Here is a 15,906-nt window from a genome sequence, read left to right on the forward strand (position 1 = left end):
GCAAGCACATTACGCTACACCAATGTCTTTGGAAGTGTATCCTAATGTTACATTCTCTTACCGGTCTAACATGATTCAAATGTAAGCCGCTCTCTGCCCAAGGTTTCTTCTAGATTTGACATTTATTTTGCTCCAGGTATAGACATACATACAGAGTGCATTATTCATATCAAAAAAATATTGCAATGTTTTTTTTTTCAATATCATGCAGCCCTATATGTTTGCTCTTCCAATGAGTAAGTTTTTCCTTGCCACTGTCACCACTGACTTACTCCAAAGAGGCTTGGAACCGGATCCCTGTAAAGCTGCATTGACACATTTATTGTGAAAAGTGCTATTAATTAAATAGAACCATCTACAGCTTCTTTCAGAACATTAGATTTTCATTTATACTTCCTAAAAATAACTTTTTATAATTATGGATTTATGGAATCATTTAAACCAAAAAAGCTGTACAGGCTGGAATGGTTTTACAGCAGTGAACTTCAGGAAGTCTGTGTAATTGAATATATCTACTCCAGAAACAGTGGCTATGATCGATGTCCTCAACCAAACCCTTGCTCTCACACACCCTGAACAGGCAAAAAGTAAACCACTACTTTTCTTTTTTGCAAAAAGTGTTGCCAAAGCAAAGCAACTCCTAACCTCCTGTGGAGGTCTGTAACTTTCAACTTTCAGTGCGGTACTGTATACCGCAAACACAAATCTGCATCTGATCTGGGCTCTGAATATTTGCTTGTGGCGTTGAATCAGCGTGGCAGTGTTTACAAAGCTGAGGCTGCATTGTAGCGAGAGTTCAAACTCATTCTGCTGGCGCACTCCGCATACTAATGCTCTGAAGCTAGCCTCCAGTTCCCTGCCTCCGTGCGCTCAATCCGGGCCAGCTCCAGGGGCAGGGGGAGTCCGCCTGGACTGGGGCGTCCACGATAACAATGCCGCGGCCATTAATGAAAGGCCTGGTGGGGATTTATTGTGACGGAGGAGCGGGGGATACGGTGCCAGAGAGCCTGGACGCTCGACATTTGAATGCAGACCACAAATTATAAACAGTTTCAGTAAATGAAGTGAGCGAGTCGTCTTTGTTCCTCCGATGTACATCTTCCTATCGCTCTTCCCACTCTTCTTAGCGGCACACACTAACCGCTAGCACAGCCGCGGCCAGCTCTGGGAAAGGAAGTTATTGAAGCCTGGATTTCCTGCTTTCAGCAGTGGCCAAGAACTCCGAGGTTTATGGCGGCTTCAGGAACTGACTCATCTAATGATTCATGGATTAGATATTGCTTTTCATGTGCGTCTGCTCGGGGAAGAGTTTTGTCTAAACACAAAACTTACCAAGCACAACCTTTTAAGATGTACGAGACGGGTGACGGATATGAGAGGAAAACAATTACTCTGCACGTCACAACACTGCCTCAGCTCTGTCCCAATCAGTGCTTTTTCAATAAGTGGTTAGCACACCATTTGCATTAAAAACATTCATTTGTTCCTTAAAATCTAAGCCCAAGTCGACCATCTGGTCTTAGTTACAAGACTATAACAATAAGGCTAAATGTAACGGCTGCAGCCTCCCTCGTCTTAACAGATCCGTATCAAGGGGAAACTCATTTCTTTTCATTTTTCCTTATTTTTTCCCTCGAGGTTCCACTTCCAACTTTTTTATGTGGTTTTCTGCACCAAAAACAGTCACAACTCGTTTACATGACCGATCTCCATTCACTTTTTATACCTCAGAATTCAGCAGACTGTTACTGGGTCTCTAAGCCTGGTATATGTAAATGAGGCCTGGTCTGACTGGCAGCCTAAGCTGTCTTATAATGTCAGTGATACAGTTATACAGATGCCGGCTAACGTAAAGTAAACTATTTGTTTTTTTTAACGTGATGAAAACAGTGAATTCAAATAGGGATGGGCAATATGACAATATTTTTGTGTTATAATTGAATTAGAACAGCAAAAAAAAAAAAGGTCGCCAAGGCCAAAGTGCACTCTGCAGTTTGCAGCCATTTTTATAGCTGCCGGTCTGAAGCACATTTACTCGGATGACGTCAGTGGCTTCCAGCCAGTTTCTCCTTTTGGTGGCAATCTAGCTCAGATGCATTGAGGGTTTACTCAAACTGCTGAGCAGGAGGCCATACTTACAAATTTTCTCTGAGATACGGTTTTCCTCAGGTCATTCACTGATAACTCATAATAGGTCAATACATACCAACTCAATGCCAGTCTGGGAGTAGGCACCAGATTCACAAACACTTTCCTAAGAAAACCTTAATAACCAAAAGAAGTTCATAGAAAAGTTCTTAAATAATCAATTTTATTTTTGGCTTAAATATTTCTTTAGATATTCTTCACTGATTTCATATGATGACTTTAGTATCATAGCCTTTACAGCTATTATAAACAAAGTGAGACACACTTTTAATTGTACATTATTTAGTTAAATCTGTGCAAAATGAAACTTACAAGAAAAATCTAGCTTTTCTTGAAAAAACACATATATATTATTTTAAAAGAATAACAATATCAGAACTTTTTTTCTTAAGTATCCAGTTGAAAATAATAGCACATCTTAGAGAAACGTTTTGTGACACTTCAGTGTTTATTATTAAGGAAAGTTATTAACCTGCACATTGAAGGAGATGATATGATTCATAATTTAATGATTCATACTGTGTTAAGAAAGAGGCAACATCTAAGTGTGTGAAAAATGTAAATTGTGTGAAATAGTTCAAATCTTAGTCATGATGCAAAATGCAGAACAGTGAAAGAACATCACACAAACAGACCAACGACAGAAATAAAGGAAATGACCGATATTCTGAACATTCCAAACATATTTCCGTCCGACTTACCATGTCGAACTACACCATGTGCAGAACAGTCATGGCATGACTCAAGTCATATATAACTGAATAATAAGCACAATCTCTTTCTCTCTCTCTCTCTCTCTCTCTCTCTCTCACACACACACACACAGCTAACATGTGCAAAAGGCTACATTCATTCAGCATCCCAAGGTTTAAAATCTCCTGTTAACTGTGCAGTCTGCAAAGCCGCTGTAAATCAGAGCTCTGGCACTATTTTGCGCTCTATTAGGCTAAATAACCAACATTTACAATGCTCGCCACTTCTTTAAAATTACATCTGCAAAAAAAAGTGCTAACCTTGGCAATTAGTCCAAAGAATAACTCTAGATTCTCAAACGCATACCTAGGAATGCATCGGCGTTCCCGTGCACACAAGTCGGACTACTTCTGTATGAACTAATAACGTATTGTAACCCACACAGGCTACAAAGGCCCTGAAGAGCACTCAGGAGCAGGACAAATAACTTAATCACATCTAATAATCAGTGTTCAGATCAGCTGAATTCCCCACACAAATGTTAGCCCTGAGATGGTTTGAGTCATTAAATCATTCTGGGTGAAAAAAAAAAACTTAAACATAAACGTGTGCCCTTCAAAAGTATATTTACAGCTCCTGCGTTCAGTATTAACGGCTGTGCTCTTAACCTTAAAACGTGAATCATATCGAGGTGTGTCGCAGTAAAGCAACTAAATTGGGATTCTACGAGATTTTGAGGCTCCAGCACCAACAGGAGAACGTTTACAGCTTTACAGAACTGTGAACAATGGAAGCTCAGGGGTTGCAGAGAGCTTACAGTTGTGGCATTAACAGCATTTACTGTCAATAAGGGTGTATTGATCTGAGGTACAAATGATAAAATTAAAACATCTCAAGATTTTAAAATGTATCGCTGATGGGCCCACAGGGCCATCTTTTGTGGAACTAGTATGAATGATCGAAAGTATGCATGTATGTCCATCATATTATCATTTTATCTCAAAAACCTTGTATCGCAATTTTCGATCGCCGTTGTTCTTTACATCAGGTTTAATAAATAGACCAATAGAACTGCTGCAAAATGACTTGCAATGGAGTCTTTTCACATTGACTTCCATTGAAATTTCAAGTAGTTTCTTTCCCCTTCGTCTGAATTTTTTGGTATTTTGGCAATACATGTTTTTTGCATGACAGTTGGGGAAGGGCTTATGTTAATACTCAAATGACTGGCCTAAATTCTAAACTCAAGGGGTTGTGGCTTTGGGGGGAGGGGGCACAATAGGCAACAAAGACATTCAGTCCAACTACTTTTATTTGTCCACACTAAAACAGCTAATGATATATATCATCGGTCTCCTAAAGAATACATTTTGTACATACAAAATATTAAAACATTTATTGAATCTTGAGCTACGAAAATTGTACTGAAAAAATCTAAAAAGACGTGCATTGTTACGCCCCTGGCTTGAGCTGAGCATATGGTGCTAACGTTATTAAAGTGTAATGCAACCAAGGGTTTGAAATGTCAGTGTAATTAAACAGCTACGACGTAAACAAAGCCATTCACACTGGTTTACACTGTACACTATAGAAAAATTCTCAGTCAGTTCATAGTGGTAGTGACAGGACCACAAGACATCTGAAGAGGTCAATGTCTATAACAGCTAAATCACACTATTAGTTTATGAATGGGTTATGAATATGCTGACTGATGCCTAAGACAGTGTTTTTCAAAGATTTTGAGTTAAGAGTTAGGCCGAAAACATGCTCATGGCGGAGGGATACATTCAAGACAAATTAGTTCCCAAAAGAATTCAGAATTTGTACTTTTATTACTTATTAGAATTTATCAACATTACATAAAAAACAAAAGAAACAAGGTGGTTCACTGGTGCTTTTGCAAAGTTAATAAAATGGCAATACTTGGTTTCTGGTTCCTGTCACTACTCAGAGTCTAAGTTTGTCTAGAATGAATAATTAAACACTAAACTACTCTGATTGTTTGACTGTACATGTCTCAGCAAGTGAGTTATTCAGAATCTTTGAAAAACTGGTCAAATTTATCACACAAGAACAGACAGCACATTCAGGCATGACTTACTTTTGCAGTATTGTGAAATGTACTGTATACTGTAAGGAACCACAGTATCATATCAAATCAAGTTTTTAATTTTGTGTATCACTACAGCCAAGATACGCCAATACTGGAAATCCAGGTCAATATCTGATTCCATATCAATTCAAGGAAAAGCATTACAGAGCAATATGACATTCTCTTGTGGAGGGTCTTCAATTTAATGCAGATATTCTAGAAGCCCAGTGACTTCTGCTCTACCAAAGGACAATAAATACGTCATTTAATATCAGCCAAAATCCAAGATTCACATGAAATTCCTTCATGTGACAGTTCAATCACGCGACTCTGGCCATTTCCAATTGATCCAGAATGCCTCAAACATTTTGTTAGTATCTTCATGTCATCTCGCATTAAGAACAGAAACAGTGAACCTACAGGAGAACGTTATGCCATCTGAAGCCCAGAAATCTGTGCGTCTGCTTCTGGAAAGAGTGAATAATGCTTGGGTATGTGTAAAACCGCTTTTGATCAGTTCAGTCCTTTATTTATACCAGCTGGTTCCATTGCTGGAAGAATGCGTCGATGAGAAGGGACAGGAATAGCTCTCAGCACAGCATAACAATTCTTCCATATCCCACCATAGCTTTAACTCAGCTTTAACCAGAATATAATATGCAACACAGTGGGGGGAATTCCTGTCTAATAGAAGCCCACAATTATGTCAGTGTTTGCAATCAGAATCTTCCAAGGTCTCTTCAGATGTAATATTTTCCATCCTTTTAGGGGCAATTTTTTTTTTTCTACCCGACGATCACTCTGATTCCTGCTCAGCCACGGATAGCTTCTAATAGGAAATGATGTCGAGGGCGAATAAAACAGACAGGACGTGGCTGTTTGTGTTGGGTTCTGTCCCAGCAGAGTTTAGCAGTTCACGTTGCCCCGTGACCGCAGACAGGAGAAAAGTGAGTTAGCTGCTTCTAAAAGTGGCAAGGATGCGCTTGTGTGGTTCATTCATATCTGTTGATGCCTTGTTGAGGTAAACCCTCAGCTCATAGCATACAGCCATTAGAAAACTATTTGGTTCCATGCTGCTGGCTAAGTGGATATAAATCATTTAAAAAGTCAGTAAAAGCATCAACAAGTGGAGTATTAGGACCAGCTAACACTCCACTTCTATTTTCCTTCAATTCAAAGCCTGGTGTTAATTTAAGATTCATTTATTAAAGCAATTTCCTTCCTCCATTAGCTTACACACGGCCATATGGCAGTACGACAATATGCAGTAGTAGCAATTAGGGTATGGACGTGTTACTACATTAGCATCTAATCAATGAATTTACACAATCTAACCATTTATCCTATAGTTTCCACCTTAGATAACCTGTTAGAACCAGGCATGGCATGTGTAGCATTATAGCATAATACACAATTCGGTATGTACAAGACTTTAAGAACGTAATTAAGACAAATTTAATTAGCAACAACAATACAGCGTTAACAGAATTACTTTTAGCCTTCAATGTGAGAAAATCTCATTTTAATCAAGGAAATTCCAGCAGTAACATTAGCATCCTGACCACAAAACAGGGTAGGTCTCGAATTTAGACATACGTGAACCTACAGGTGGGCTTAAATACAGCAAAAAACGAATATTGTGATCTGTTAACATTTAACATTGTCATGATAAGCATCACAATACTTTTACATCTCTATACGTTCCTGGAGTTTGATAAGTTTAAACAGACCCTGAACCTAGCAGTGCCACATTTTAAAAATGCTACAGATGTACTGAAGTGGGTTGGATTTTAAGCCCTATCCAGTTCTGATTCTTTGTTTTCACCCCTATGTTCTAGCAGAGCACTCTCTGGCATCCTCCAGGCGGCATTAACAGACATATTCGTAGTCCGCAGCAGTGAGAAGCATTCTCAGAAAGTAACAGAACAGTTAGAGTCTGTAGTAGGTATTTAATTTAGTAGTTAGTAGTTTTGTAGTAATATGACACACAATAAAACTAAATAACAAACTAAATAAGTCATTTCCTAAAAACAAACACATTTTACTTCAGCATTCTTTTGTTACACATCTAACCTAATTTGTGACTGTAGTGTTTATAGAAATAGATGAGATCAGTGTCTGCCCATACTTAGCCGCAAGGTACTCGAATCAGATCAGGGAGGTGGGGGCAAAAAAACTGGATCAGACCCTCTCTAAAATACTATTAAAATCTATCTATTGTTATTGTATTACTATCTTTATTACAATAAATAATATATATATATCCCTGTGCATACTGGATATGAGTATGTCAAAATATAAGAATATGTAAACTAAACATAGTGATACATAAAATGCATCTAGGAAATATTACATTAAGATATGTTTTCCACATTACCTACCCCTACTAAATCCAATTAAACGGGTATGCTTATTTTGGCTGTACAAAATAAGCAGGCTTTCAACAAGTACATTGCACATCATACGCAACTCTCTACAAATAAGTGCTACAATGTCACTGAAATGCTGATCCAAGTGGATTTAGTCCCAATTTTAAAATATCAGATATCGAGATTGGCCCACATTTGCTATCCTGATACCTGCCCACTGAATATACTCTCTTTTTAACCATGTATACCCTAAAGAACTGTATGTCGGCCCACACTTACTCGTTCCTAATTGGCTAAAGTCACATATTAGTGTCAGTGTAGTTAGCATTTCATCTATAGTAGTAACTAAATAAGAAACATTAAAATTAGAAACTCAGAAAAGCTTAAGGGTTAAAAGTCAGTAAAACGGGTTAACGAAACAGAACTGATGGTCTGTATGACATACTCGGAAAAACATGCCATAATGTGCTGTAATTTAGCACAACAACAATCAATGTCATCACACTGCCCACCCCTATGAGAAGCTTCAGTTTATTTAGCGCGAGAACAAGCGACCCTTTGCCAAAGACAAATTCATACTGCGCCACAAACAGTTGGCAACTGAAATATGAAGCGTATTAAAATGCCATTGATAAGTTAAGTGAGCAGATATCTTATCTGAAGCATACAGGAGCCATATGGTGCCATGGCCACTAGCGCCTGTTGCTGGCACAACAATGGCCCGGCCTAGATGTCGAGCAGCGGCCATGGGGTTGACAAATGGCCGTTAGCCTGCATCCTCGAAGCAGTAAATGCGAGAGCAAACGTTCATATTTGCATTTTTCCCCCCTTACAGGTGCAGTAGGGGTCTAAACCAGATGTCAACTCGAACACGGCACTGTTTGCCTTCTGCAGTTCAACAGCCCCACACAAACACACACGCGCACACACACTAGCGCACACACACACTCCTCTCTGGCTCAGCAACAGGAAAGACAATAGGGTCTCTCTGTGTGTTCTCCCATTCCCCCACAATCCTCCATTCCCAGAGGTAACCCAATCCACTATGTCTGAGCAAGGCACCTATTCTCTTCCCATTTCACAACTGAAAGACTGCATTCTTCCCCCTTCAGCCATGCTGACGAACACCACTCAGACAGAAAGTATTGAAATTAATGTGGTTCCCCCCCACCCTCACTCCCACCCTTGGATTCAGATTTATTATTAAAGTCGCTAACCATGCAATCTATGCCGGCACTGGCCGAACAAAACACTGCCCGGTTATGTCTGAAATGACAAACATGATTAACTGTGGAATGCAATGGTTAAGAAAGCATTAATACCAAGGGTGCCCAAGACACATATTTTCAAGATTGGTACATCTAAAAAAATCATTTTGGCACATATCAAACCCATTACAAACACACTATTAAAATATGTGTGATATATACACTGCCTGACATTAAGCATTAAAGGGGAAGTCCACCAAATTTTCAACATTTTTGCATACTGACGTGGTTGATGTAAAAACAAAGTCATTCATTTTATTGCGCAGAAATTTAACAATTCAGATTTCTTTACAGTCATGATGTCTACAGCACAAATACACCCACTTTCTTTACTATCGAAATCCACCAGTGCACCTACATGTGTTCTGAGTTTTTGACGTAATACTGATACAGTGTTATGCATAACGTGTTTTTTGTAGAAAGTAGGCCGAAACCTTATCTCTAAACTATGACAAAAGAATGTTGTACGTATCGGGCATTGCAATCATAACCGTGTGCGGTAATAACTTTCCGTGATGCAGCTTTTTGAGGAATTTTAAACTTTTCAGACGTCTGGTTCCCATCGCCACCACTGTAAACAGTTCTGATTCTGTATGCTGAGCTAGAATGGCTCATTTCACCTCCAGTCACTCTGAATGGCTGTTTACATCCTAGTGATACAAGTTTTAAAACTCTATGGAATTTCTCTTTAGCTATGTTAGTGTTACTGTTCCAGGCATAACACTTTATGTGGTTTCCATTAAAAAACTGAACAAGGAAAGCATCGGTGATCGTTTTCCTAAACACATTTCAATGCACTGTTGTAAAATAGTTATACACTATTAATAACACTGTCTTTTAATGATCAGAAATCTCATAAACAACCAAACCAGCTGTAAATATGCTGATGCATAAAACCCAGAGCCATGAAGCATAAAATATACAGTACATGGGCCATATATATATTAATAATATACATACTTGCTGGAGTGTCTGCTATTCAGGAAAGGAATGATACACAAAGCAAAAGCCACCACACTGGACAAATCACACATATAATTATGCAAATATCAACTACACTCCAAAGCAAACCTGGGTGCCGAAAGGTGGCCTTCCCCTTCTAGTAAAAAACCCAAACAGAATTAACAGACTGCCTTCGCTTCTTATTTGTATATTAACAGTCAACATGTTGGTATGTAGCCTACAGAATGTTTTGTAGGCTATCATGATGGCATCTCTTCTACACACTTGTAGAACCAGACTGAAGACATCTGTCTTTAAAAAAAAAAAAAACCCTCATAATCCTCTCCTGGAAACAGGAGGGAAACGATGGGGTCGACGTGTCCCTGACACAAGCTGCCTGCTTCTCAAGAGTTGATAATGCTAAGCACGCTCGCGTCCAACAGGTCTCCTCATTGCATAAGCTGGAAACAAAGCACCTATTGGTAGCCTTTTTCCCCCACAGTGAGCAGATTTACTTCTCAACATCGTGACATGTCAGGGGTTAAGTCTGATAGAAGTCAATCTGTTTACTGTAGTAAATGATAATGGCCCAGTTAGAGGAAACAAACAAGGCATTGTGTCTCGCTGGCCCCTCTTTTTAAAAAGGCCACAGTGAAATATAAGACAATAATTAACTGCAAGAAAGGAGGTCTATTCCCAAATCGCACAACAGTGAAGCTTGTTTTCCGAGCGAGCACAAGCACCGGGGCAGGAGTCTAACTCAGCTAAACTAGACGTTTTCTTCAGCAGACAGAGACACAGCTCGACACACAGACCGACAGACAGGTATCATAGACAGATAGATAAACTTTATTGATTTCTGACAGGACATCTAGGGGCCACAGTAGCAAAATACACAACTTACACATTTATGTCAAGACATCGGCGCGCAAACCACAAGACATGAAACGGGACATAGGACGTAGGACATTGGGTAAGAGCAAAGCACTGGCCAGATATCTAGCTAACTAACCAAGCCATTTTCTTGAGCCTCACATATCTGATGAGAGCAAAATTTCAACTGGCTGCCTGACCAATAAGTTCCAATAAGACCCTTTTCAGCACTTTTTTTTTAAGTGAGACCCTCGGAAAGTTTAGATACACTTCCGAGGGGCACTCAAGGCTCTCACAGCTCATTTTCTACATTTTAAAAACTGAATTACCTCGGAAACCTCAGATATTTCCCATCACAACACGGCAGAGACGCACACAAAGACACAAAGCTGTTATCTGACAACACAATAGCAAGAGCATTAGTCCAGAACTGACCCAACTAGTGCTGGACACTGTGTGTTCCAGCAGCTCGGGGCCACTTCTTCAAGCTGGGCTAGAAATCCACGATAGGAGGTAAAATGTAGGCCACCTCAGTTACACCAAGTGTGTTTGGACGCCTGCGTGTCCTCCTACCAGAGGACTCTCTCCACTTTCACACTTCTTTTTTTTTTTTGGCTGGCCTAAACATTAGCTCTCCTGACACAGTGCTACATAGCCTCTGCTCTGCGCTGCTCTGCCATCTCCCAACCCACCGACGATTTATCCAGATTTTACAACACCAATAATCACCGTTCCCCCAATAATTCGCCCTGGTTCTGATTATGTAAGACGTTATCCCGGGTAATGTTACAACAACATCCACATCTTCGCCATTACTCCAGGAGAACAAGGCGGGCAATTCCAACAAAGGAAATGACAAACTCAGGGCTGAGCGGTTTACTGTACAAAAAAAAAAAAAACGCAAGGGGAATAAGCTCAACCGGTTTGGTGGGATAATGGCGAAATGTGGAATAAGTTACTGCTGTTACCGGATAAACAATGTAAACAATGTAAACACGGCGCGTTATCCTAGCGAAGTTGGCCGAGCTCGCCACTAAAGCTACAACCAGCCCTCAAAAGCAACAGATCGGAAAGGACAGAAGTTAGAAAGAAGTTTGAGAAAACGTTCAGATGAAATAATTCCCTTCAGAAATAAACCGAATCCTGATCCATGCCGGTGTTTTACGCCGTGTCCGCTCCGAAGCGGCGCGAAAGGAATGTAAAAAATCCGAGAATTTCACAAACAGTGTAAACAGGGCGACAAGCGAGGAGCTACTTACGGAGGAGGTCTGAGAAGATGAAGGAGAGGGAAACGCCGCAGATGCGAGAGCAACAAGTCTCTCCGTGCCGTATTTTTGCACCACTTCGCAAATGTTCCAGCGCGATCTGCAACTCCCGGCGGAGAGAACTACGGAGGAGAGAAGAGGAACATTTGGCTCCGTCATCTTGTCCAAAATGCTCATTTTATGCAACCATTCACATCCAAAAACGTCCCCGAAACGACGAGCGCTGCTCCTCGCCCGACCGCGCAGTGCCTCAGCGCGGAGCAGCAGCGGCAGGTCGGCCTGCTACGCCAAAAAATGTGAAAAATGTCAAAGATTTTCGTGCTATGTCAGACGGGCAGCAGCACTGAGGCAGCGCACAAAAGTGAAAGCGCCCTGTTGCAACAGCGTCGAGAGACACACAGGCAGGCCAACTCAGCCCCACTTTCAGCTCTTTTTGAGCTCCTCTCGTCGCTAATAAAGCTGTGATATCTGCTTTATTCTCCCCGCAAAGTGCAGCCCAGAGGATAAAAGCACTGCCAAAAAAAACAACAAACAAATTTGCATAGCCTTACGCTTAATGACTACCTACAAACTTACCTTAACGTCCGTAACTGATATCAAAATGTTAAGTTCGCCCCCCTCTTTGATTTCGTGACTGTTTTTAGTGTGTTGTTGTTTTTTTAACTGTGTAAAGTTATTCCCGGGTTTCTGGGCCGGCCGGGAATGTGAGCGTGAGGCGGCGACGCAGCGCGAGAGATGCGAAGAATGCGCGGAATGAGAGCAGGAATGAAATGAACGCGAGCGCGGCGGCTGCGCGGGGGCGGAGCCTGGAGGACGTCATCGCCCAGCCAGCGGGCGGCCACGGGGCGGAGCCAATTCCTGGCTCGGTGACGTCACGGGACACGTCGAGCTCGTCGTCCAATGGGAACATGTCGAGGTTTTAATGGAAAAAAGCCCAGAGTGCAGGATGAGGAAATGTAAGAAATGGGTAATAATAATAATAACATAATAACATTATTACCACGATGAAAATTCACACACACACATATATATATGATTATATTTAGTAAAAAAAAATGATATACTATATATATTTATTTATAATTAATATTATATATATATATAATATAATTATGGAAATTAAAAAAGGGATTTTGCTTATGTGTGTATAGATATATATATGCCTTTTTTAATTTCCATAATTAAAAAAACCCAGTATTTCTTTTTATTTATCACCCAGTCATCCAGGTGTATTGCTAGTACATCTGAAGTGGATGCAACTGCTGGGGTTGAAGATATATCCGTAACCAGTCCTGTGTCCTTCTTACTAGCTCAAGATATCAGCTACTGAAAACTAGAATTCTCAATGATTTTTACTGTATTTCTGTTTAAAACACACTTGATGCTGAAATGTACTTTTTGAAGCATTTTGTAATATACAATAATCCACAAACTAATCAATGTTTGTTAAGCAATGCAATGTTTTTTTTTTATATAAGTTTGCAGTCAATAAGATAACCATAAGTAAATACACACATTTGTCCCATGTTATGGTGAAATACTGGAATCCTGGTGAATGCAAACTATGCCCAACTGGTTCCACCAGACTAGTAACTGGATCTTGTCAACTGTTCCTGATTTCTATTCATACCTTTGTAATCCCTTAAGCTAGACGTTTTGTATTGGAAATATGAAAATCCTGGCTTAAAACTGCAGTGGCAGAGAAAGACACTGAAGTACTTGAGGACTACATGCTTCGGCGCAGGTGTGTGAAGTCAGCCTGCCTGGTCATGTCTGTGCAAGTCTCCCGTTTCTGTTTTGACACCGCTGCCCTTAAGTAGCTCCAAAAATATATTGACGGCATGGTTCTTCAAGGCACCAATCATTGCACCAGTTTGTGCATGTCAGAAACAGCTAGAGGTTTTTTGGGGTCAAAGAGGCCCTCGTAAAAAAAGAACACAGCACCTGGGGAGCCTCTTTGGTGCGGATCAATTACTAATGAACAATGAGTCTTGTTTAATGATTCTATAAGTGCTTTCTTTCGGCCTAACCCGCGCTCTGTGACTACAGTGCTGGCGGTGAGTTCTGCTTTCCAAGGCCTTCTTATCTTATCTCCTGCTCTTCTCTCCTGGGTGGTGTCTGTTTCTTCAATACAGAGCTGTTACGCATCAAAAGGGGGGGAGGTTTATCTATGTAAATGCAGGGCAGTCCTGGAGGAGCCAGAAGACCGACCCCCACCACCCCCCGCCATACTAACACCCCCCTTACCACCACATCGCCCACCTCAGCCAGGCGAGGAGCACTAACACCTGTGTACAGTTGCAGCCCTGATTCATTCACCGTCATGGGTCATCTGCCAAAAAGGGTTTCACAAGCTCCTTGTTAAACATTAGCTTGGTGTATCCAGGAAGCCTCCGCGCAGAATCCCTGCATAATAGCAGACCGTAAACGGCTTCATAGCCTTACATCACGGCCTGTTTTCATAGCCATCTCAGGCAGCAGATTGGATCAGGGGGACAGGGGCCATATGAAAGCCTCTGAGTAGCCGTGAACTCAGGTGGAAATGCAGTTTGTGAGGAGCGATGCCATACGAAATGACTGCAGTTAAACCGCAGGGGCCGTACATCTCTGTGGTGTCTTCTTTTTCCCCCTGCAGTCTGGTGACATTACGAGGATGCATTTGTTTTCAGAGGGAGACAATGCATTTAGACTTTAGCATTCATGAAACCAAACCAAATCAGCATGTAAATGAGCAAAGGTACACACACACAAAGTGTAGTAGGGCATGATATGGGCCTAGTAGTGTTATATCGAGCAATATAATATAGCATAGCATAATATTTAGAAACAAGTAAGAGAGCAGGTTTTTGTATTAAATATCTAAAATCGTTCACAATCTGCAATGGCACAGAAAATGCAGAAGGGGGAAATCCTTTTTACAGCAGGGCCTTGTCTTAGCAGAAGTGCTTGAGTGATCCAACGCTAGGTCATCAGGAGCTGTACAGGAGCTGTATAAGCTGAACAGTCCTGGGATGAAGATCCTGACAAGCATAATCCCAGACACTCTTACGAAAAAGAGAGCAAAAATATTGAGTACACTGCCTGCAAGAAGGTTACTAGGACCTGACCAACTAGGTCAAGGATCGACAACCTCGAAACATCAAAGCCAGGCCTGGGAGTAGTGTCTGCTGGCAGACACCTGTTGGCATGGCAACTCACTTACCCCACACGGGCTTACCCCATGGGCCCGAAAAGATAACATGAGGACACCATGTGAACCCACTCCCCGCAAGGTCCAGAATAAGGGTGCAGTGCATAGAAGAGGTGACCTGGCATCATGGACTTTGGCAACGGAAACTGGCTTTTGGGATGTGGAATGTCACTTGGGTACACAGGGGAGTATAGAGTTTGAGCTGGTGGGAAGGGGAAGGAGGGACACTGTCCAAACTGAGCTGAGAATTTTGTCAGATGCTGGAAAGAACACCTTGAGGAACTCCTAAGCCCTAGTAACATCAGAATCCATTTCTCTGGCCAAAGTCACTGTGGTAGTGGGCACAGGGAGTGGCACCGGGAGTGGATGAACCTCACCTGTAACTGCTGTAGGGCCTGGAAGTTTGAGGGCTGCCTTGGTTGACATACCTCTGCAATGTCACAAGGACCTTGGGAACAGGGACTTTGGATCAGCGCACTGGTGTGGTGGTCCCAATTTTCAAGAAAGGGGACTGAGGAACGTGTGCACTTTGTTGAGACATTACACACTTCTCAGCCAGGAAAATCGGTCTGGTAGGTGATCCTTAAAGCCTGTTTACATTTGGCATTGACGTTGGTTTTGTGCGATCGGATTACATTCAGAACTTGTCAGCTTGTATGGCATTTAGCTGACGCTCATATCCAGAGCAACGTACAAAGTTACTCGTACTACAGAGGAGGGCCAATGTAGTGTTAGGAGTCTTGCCCAAGGACTCTTATTGGTGTAGCGCAGCATAGTCACCCAGACCGGGAACGGTGTGGTAGCTTACTGGCAGGGTACTGGCAGGTTATCTGTTGCGCCACACCAACCACACCAAGCCAGCTGTAAACACCTCCAAGATTGTGATCGGATTATGACTGGATCACTCGAACCACATTTGGAGGTGGTCAGAGATGGATCAAGTGTAAACGGGATGCGTCTTCTGTGATCGGAAGCGGAAAATACGTCCTCACGATATGTGTGTGCATTCGTGCTCATATACTGGTAGATGAGAGCAGCATTACAGAGTTTGTAGAACCCCCACCAA

The 15,906-nt window shown here is 41.5% G+C and overlaps 1 protein-coding gene across 5 annotated transcripts in view; it reads right to left on the bottom strand.

Annotated features, from left to right (window-relative positions):
• The window catches only part of tead1b (TEA domain family member 1b), an 83,024-nt gene extending 70,612 nt beyond the window's left edge, over window positions 1–12,412 (bottom strand). For 4 of the 5 annotated variants that reach the window (XM_072659849.1, XM_072659848.1, XM_072659847.1 and 1 more), the window contains exons 1-2: window positions 12,227–12,412; window positions 11,645–11,772 (exon numbers count right to left, since the gene is read on the bottom strand). The gene's annotated coding sequence lies outside the window, so the exon portion shown is untranslated. The remainder of the gene's footprint in view (window positions 1–11,644; window positions 11,773–12,226) is intronic. The other variant, XM_072659846.1, reaches the window with a different exon arrangement.
• Window positions 12,413–15,906: the final 3,494 nt, after the last annotated feature.

This window comes from Salminus brasiliensis, chromosome 17 (assembly GCF_030463535.1).
Source record: "Salminus brasiliensis chromosome 17, fSalBra1.hap2, whole genome shotgun sequence".
NCBI lineage: Eukaryota > Metazoa > Chordata > Actinopteri > Characiformes > Bryconidae > Salminus > Salminus brasiliensis.